Genomic DNA, 6,000 nt, shown 5'->3' with positions numbered 1-6,000 from the left:
CATTGGCGCAGCAGGTAGCGCGTCAGTCTCATAATCTGAAGGTCGTGAGTTCAACCCTCACATGAAGCATTGTGTTGTCTTTTCGAGTTTTTGGAAAATAATTGAAAAAAGAGAGGGAAATTGGATTTTGATTTTGCGATTTCAGTTCAAAGTTACAGCTTCATTGGCGCAGCAGGTAGCGCGTCAGTCTCATAATCTGAAGGTTGTGAGTTCAACCCTCACATGAAGCATTGAGTTCTCATTTTGCGCTTTTTGAAAATCGAAAAAAAAAGGAAACAATGGATTTTAATTTTGAAATTTTGAAAGGAAACACAGCTTCATTGGCGCAGCAGGTAGCGCGTCAGTCTCATAATCTGAAGGTCGTGAGTTCAACCCTCACATGAAGCATTGAGTTCTCATTTTGAGCTTTTTGAAAATCGAAAAAAAAAGGAAAAATTGGATTTTGATTTTGAAATTTTGAAAGGAATCACAGCTTCATTGGCGCAGCAGGTAGCGCGTCAGTCTCAAAATCTGAAGGTCGTGAGTTCAACCCTCACATGAAGCATTGTGTTGTCTTTTCGAGTTTTTGGAAAATAATTGAAAAAAGAGAGGGAAATTGGATTTTGATTTTGCGATTTCAGTTCAAAGTTACAGCTTCATTGGCGCAGCAGGTAGCGCGTCAGTCTCATAATCTGAAGGTTGTGAGTTCAACCCTCACATGAAGCATTGAGTTCTCATTTTGAGCTTTTTGAAAATCGAAAAAAAAGGAAATAATGGATTTTGATTTTGAAATTTTGAAAGGAATCACAGCTTCATTGGCGCAGCAGGTAGCGCGTCAGTCTCAAAATCTGAAGGTCGTGATTTCAACCCTCACATGAAGCATTGAGTTCTCATTTTGAGCTTTTTGAAAATCGAAAAAAAAGGAAATAATGGATTTTGATTTTGAAATTTTGAAAGGAATCACAGCTTCATTGGCGCAGCAGGTAGTGCGTCAGTCTTAAAATCTGAAGGTCGTGAGTTCAACCCTCACATGAAGCATTGTGTTGTCTTTTCGAGTTTTTGGAAAATAATTGAAAAAAGAGAGGGAAATTGGATTTTGATTTTGCAATTTCAGTTCAAAGTTACAGCATCATTGGCGCAGCAGGTAGCGCGTCAGTCTCATAATCTGAAGGTCGTGAGTTCAACTCTCACATGAAGCATTGAGTTCTCATTTTGAGCTTTTTGAAATTCGAAAAAAAAGGAAATAATGGATTTTGATTTTGAAATTTTGAAAGGAAACACAGCTTCATTGGCGCAGCAGGTAGCGCGTCAGTCTCATAATCTGAAGGTCGTGAGTTCCATCCTCACATGAAGCATTGTGTTGTCTTTTCGAGTTTTTGGAAAATAATTGAAAAAAGATAGGGAAATTGGATTTTGATTTTGCGATTTCAATACAAAGTTACAGCTTCATTGGCGCAGCAGGTAGCGCGTCAGTCTCATAATCTGAAGGTCGTGAGTTCAACCCTCACATGAAGCATTGTGTTGTCTTTTCGAGTTTTTGGAAAATAATTGAAAAAAGAGAGGGAAATTGGATTTTGATTTTGCGATTTCGGTTTGAAGTTACAGCTTCATTGGCGCAGCAGGTAGCGCGTCAGTCTCAAAATCTGAAGGTTGTGAGTTCAACCCTCACATGAAGCATTGAGTTCTCATTTTGCGCTTTTTGAAAATCGAAAAAAAAAGGAAACAATGGATTTTTATTTTGAAATTTTGAAAGGAAACACAGCTTCATTGGCGCAGCAGGTAGCGCGTCAGTCTCATAATCTGAAGGTCGTGAGTTCAACCCTCACATGAAGCATTGAGTTCTCATTTTGAGCTTTTTGAAAATCGAAAAAAAAGGAAATAATGGATTTTGATTTTGAAATTTTGAAAGGAATCACAGCTTCATTGGCGCAGCAGGTAGCGCGTCAGTCTCAAAATCTGAAGGTCGTGAGTTCAACCCTCACATGAAGCATTGTGTTCTCTTGTCGAGTTTTTGGAAATTAATTGAAAAAAGGGAGAGAAATTGGATTTTGATTTTGCGATCTCAATTGAAAATTACAGCTTCATTGGCGCAGCAGGTAGCGCGTCAGTCTCATAATCTGAAGGTCGTGAGTTCAACCCTCACATGAAGCATAGTGTTCTCTTGTCGAGTTTTTGAAGAATAATTGAAAAAAGGGAGAGGAATTGGATTTTGCTTTTGCAATTATAGTAAATAATGATAGCTTCATTGGCGCAGCAGGTAGCGCGTCAGTCTCATAATCTGAAGGTCGTGAGTTCAACCCTCACATGAAGCATTGTGTTGTCTTTTCGAGTTTTTGGAAAATAATTGAAAAAAGAGAGGGAAATTGGATTTTGATTTTGCGATTTCAATTTAAAGTTACAGCTTCATTGGCGCAGCAGGTAGCGCGTCAGTCTCATAATCTGAAGGTCGTGAGTTCAACCCTCACATGAAGCATTGAGTTCTCATTTTGAGCTTTTTGAAAATCGAAAAAAAAGGAAACAATGGATTTTGATTTTGAAATTTTGAAAGGAAACACAGCTTCATTGGCGCAGCAGGTAGCGCGTCAGTCTCATAATCTGAAGGTCGTGAGTTCAACCCTCACATGAAGCATTGTGTTCTCTTGTCGAGTTTTTGGAAATTAATTGAAAAAAGGGAGAGAAATTGGATTTTGATTTTGCGATCTCAATTGAAAATTACAGCTTCATTGGCGCAGCAGGTAGCGCGTCAGTCTCATAATCTGAAGGTCGTGAGTTCAACCCTCACATGAAGCATTGTGTTGTCTTTTCGAGTTTTTGGAAAATAATTGAAAAAAGAGAGGGAAATTGGATTTTGATTTTGCGATTTCAATTTAAAGTTACAGCTTCATTGGCGCAGCAGGTAGCGCGTCAGTCTCATAATCTGAAGGTCGTGAGTTCAACCCTCACATGAAGCATTGAGTTCTCATTTTGAGCTTTTTGAAAATCGAAAAAAAAGGAAACAATGGATTTTGATTTTGAAATTTTGAAAGGAAACACAGCTTCATTGGCGCAGCAGGTAGCGCGTCAGTCTCATAATCTGAAGGTCGTGAGTTCAACCCTCACATGAAGCATTGTGTTGTCTTTTCGAGTTTTTGGAAAATAAGTGAAAAAAGAGAGGGAAATTGGATTTTGATTTTGCGATTTCAATCCAAAGTTACAGCTTCATTGGCGCAGCAGGTAGCGCGTCAGTCTCATAATCTGAAGGTCGTGAGTTCAACCCTCACATGAAGCATTGTGTTGTCTTTTCGAGTTTTTGGAAAATAATTGAAAAAAGAGAGGGAAATTTGATTTTGATTTTGCGATTTCAGTTCAAAGTTACAGCTTCATTGGCGCAGCAGGTAGCGCGTCAGTCTCATAATCTGAAGGTTGTGAGTTCAACCCTCACATGAAGCATTGAGTTCTCATTTTGCGCTTTTTGAAAATCGAAAAAAAAAGGAAACAATGGATTTTAATTTTGAAATTTTGAAAGGAAACACAGCTTCATTGGCGCAGCAGGTAGCGCGTCAGTCTCATAATCTGAAGGTCGTGAGTTCAACCCTCACATGAAGCATTGAGTTCTCATTTTGAGCTTTTTGAAAATCGAAAAAAAAGGAAATAATGGATTTTGATTTTGAAATTTTGAAAGGAATCACAGCTTCATTGGCGCAGCAGGTAGCGCGTCAGTCTCAAAATCTGAAGGTCGTGAGTTCAACCCTCACATGAAGCATTGTGTTGTCTTTTCGAGTTTTTGGAAAATAATTGAAAAAAGGGAGATAAATTATATTTTGGTTTTGCAATTTTGTTACAGAATTACATCTTCATTGGCGCAGCAGGTAGCACATCAGTCTCATAATTTGAAGGTCGTGAGTTCAACCCTCACATGAAGCATTGTGTTGTCTTTTCGAGTTTTTGGAAAATAATTGAAAAAAGAGAGGGAAATTGGATTTTGATTTTGCGATTTCAGTTCAAAGTTACAGCTTCATTGGCGCAGCAGGTAGCGCGTCAGTCTCATAATCTGAAGGTTGTGAGTTCAACCCTCACATGAAGCATTGAGTTCTCATTTTGCGCTTTTTGAAAATCGAAAAAAAAAGGAAACAATGGATTTTTATTTTGAAATTTTGAAAGGAAACACAGCTTCATTGGCGCAGCAGGTAGCGCGTCAGTCTCATAATCTGAAGGTCGTGAGTTCAACCCTCACATGAAGCATTGAGTTCTCATTTTGAGCTTTTTGAAAATCGAAAAAAAAGGAAATAATGGATTTTGATTTTGAAATTTTGAAAGGAATCACAGCTTCATTGGCGCAGCAGGTAGCGCGTCAGTCTCATAATCTGAAGGTCGTGAGTTCAACCCTCACATGAAGCATAGTGTTCTCTTTTCGAATTTTTGGAAAATAATTGAAAAAAGGGAGATAAATTATATTTTGGTTTTGCAATTTTGTTACAGAATTACATCTTCATTGGCGCAGCAGGTAGCACATCAGTCTCATAATTTGAAGGTCGTGAGTTCAACCCTCACATGAAGCATTGTGTTGTCTTTTCGAGTTTTTGGAAAATAATTGAAAAAAGAGAGGGAAATTGGATTTTGATTTTGCGATTTCAGTTCAAAGTTACAGCTTCATTGGCGCAGCAGGTAGCGCGTCAGTCTCATAATCTGAAGGTTGTGAGTTCAACCCTCACATGAAGCATTGAGTTCTCATTTTGCGCTTTTTGAAAATCGAAAAAAAAAGGAAACAATGGATTTTAATTTTGAAATTTTGAAAGGAAACACAGCTTCATTGGCGCAGCAGGTAGCGCGTCAGTCTCATAATCTGAAGGTCGTGAGTTCAACCCTCACATGAAGCATTGAGTTCTCATTTTGAGCTTTTTGAAAATCGAAAAAAAAGGAAATAATGGATTTTGATTTTGAAATTTTGAAAGGAATCACAGCTTCATTGGCGCAGCAGGTAGCGCGTCAGTCTCAAAATCTGAAGGTCGTGAGTTCAACCCTCACATGAAGCATTGTGTTGTCTTTTCGAGTTTTTGGAAAATAATTGAAAAAAGAGAGGGAAATTGGATTTTGATTTTGCGATTTCAGTTCAAAGTTACAGCTTCATTGGCGCAGCAGGTAGCGCGTCAGTCTCATAATCTGAAGGTTGTGAGTTCAACCCTCACATGAAGCATTGAGTTCTCATTTTGCGCTTTTTGAAAATCGAAAAAAAAAGGAAACAATGGATTTTTATTTTGAAATTTTGAAAGGAAACACAGCTTCATTGGCGCAGCAGGTAGCGCGTCAGTCTCATAATCTGAAGGTCGTGAGTTCAACCCTCACATGAAGCATTGAGTTCTCATTTTGAGCTTTTTGAAAATCGAAAAAAAAGGAAATAATGGATTTTGATTTTGAAATTTTGAAAGGAATCACAGCTTCATTGGCGCAGCAGGTAGCGCGTCAGTCTTAAAATCTGAAGGTCGTGAGTTCAACCCTCACATGAAGCATTGTGTTGTCTTTTCGAGTTTTTGGAAAATAATTGAAAAAAGAGAGGGAAATTGGATTTTGATTTTGCGATTTCAGTTCAAAGTTACAGCTTCATTGGCGCAGCAGGTAGCGCGTCAGTCTCATAATCTGAAGGTTGTGAGTTCAACCCTCACATGAAGCATTGAGTTCTCATTTTGCGCTTTTTGAAAATCGAAAAAAAAAGGAAACAATGGATTTTTATTTTGAAATTTTGAAAGGAAACACAGCTTCATTGGCGCAGCAGGTAGCGCGTCAGTCTCATAATCTGAAGGTCGTGAGTTCAACCCTCACATGAAGCATTGAGTTCTCATTTTGAGCTTTTTGAAAATCGAAAAAAAAGGAAATAATGGATTTTGATTTCGAAATTTTGAAAGGAATCACAGCTTCATTGGCGCAGCAGGTAGCGCGTCAGTCTCAAAATCTGAAGGTCGTGATTTCAACCCTCACATGAAGCATTGAGTTCTCATTTTGAGCTTTTTGAAAATCGAAAAAAAAGGAAATAATGGATTTTGATTT

The 6,000-nt window shown here is 38.3% G+C and overlaps 9 non-coding genes across 9 annotated transcripts; all 9 read left to right on the top strand.

Annotated features, from left to right (window-relative positions):
* The first annotated feature begins 471 nt into the window (after positions 1 to 471).
* Positions 472 to 544, top strand: trnal-caa (transfer RNA leucine (anticodon CAA)). Its single transcript has one exon. It is a non-coding gene; the product is annotated as a tRNA-Leu (tRNA).
* A 244-nt stretch (positions 545 to 788) lies between these two features.
* Positions 789 to 861, top strand: trnal-caa (transfer RNA leucine (anticodon CAA)). Its single transcript has one exon. It is a non-coding gene; the product is annotated as a tRNA-Leu (tRNA).
* An 83-nt stretch (positions 862 to 944) lies between these two features.
* Positions 945 to 1,017, top strand: trnal-uaa (transfer RNA leucine (anticodon UAA)). The gene has a single exon. It is a non-coding gene; the product is annotated as a tRNA-Leu (tRNA).
* Positions 1,018 to 1,583: 566 nt separating this feature from the next.
* On the top strand, positions 1,584 to 1,656 carry trnal-caa (transfer RNA leucine (anticodon CAA)). The gene has a single exon. It is a non-coding gene; the product is annotated as a tRNA-Leu (tRNA).
* A 240-nt stretch (positions 1,657 to 1,896) lies between these two features.
* Positions 1,897 to 1,969, top strand: trnal-caa (transfer RNA leucine (anticodon CAA)). Its single transcript has one exon. It is a non-coding gene; the product is annotated as a tRNA-Leu (tRNA).
* Positions 1,970 to 3,648: 1,679 nt separating this feature from the next.
* trnal-caa (transfer RNA leucine (anticodon CAA)) lies at positions 3,649 to 3,721 on the top strand. Its single transcript has one exon. It is a non-coding gene; the product is annotated as a tRNA-Leu (tRNA).
* Positions 3,722 to 4,918: 1,197 nt separating this feature from the next.
* trnal-caa (transfer RNA leucine (anticodon CAA)) lies at positions 4,919 to 4,991 on the top strand. The gene has a single exon. It is a non-coding gene; the product is annotated as a tRNA-Leu (tRNA).
* A 401-nt stretch (positions 4,992 to 5,392) lies between these two features.
* trnal-uaa (transfer RNA leucine (anticodon UAA)) lies at positions 5,393 to 5,465 on the top strand. Its single transcript has one exon. It is a non-coding gene; the product is annotated as a tRNA-Leu (tRNA).
* A 401-nt stretch (positions 5,466 to 5,866) lies between these two features.
* On the top strand, positions 5,867 to 5,939 carry trnal-caa (transfer RNA leucine (anticodon CAA)). The gene has a single exon. It is a non-coding gene; the product is annotated as a tRNA-Leu (tRNA).
* The last annotated feature ends 61 nt before the right edge of the window (positions 5,940 to 6,000 follow it).

This window comes from Urocampus carinirostris, unplaced genomic scaffold (assembly GCF_059441175.1).
Source record: "Urocampus carinirostris isolate Australia breed hairy pipefish unplaced genomic scaffold, RoL_Ucar_1.0 HiC_scaffold_41, whole genome shotgun sequence".
Lineage (NCBI taxonomy): Eukaryota > Metazoa > Chordata > Actinopteri > Syngnathiformes > Syngnathidae > Urocampus > Urocampus carinirostris.
Note: the sequence above shows the minus strand (reverse complement) of the source record. Positions and strands in the feature narration are given on the sequence as shown.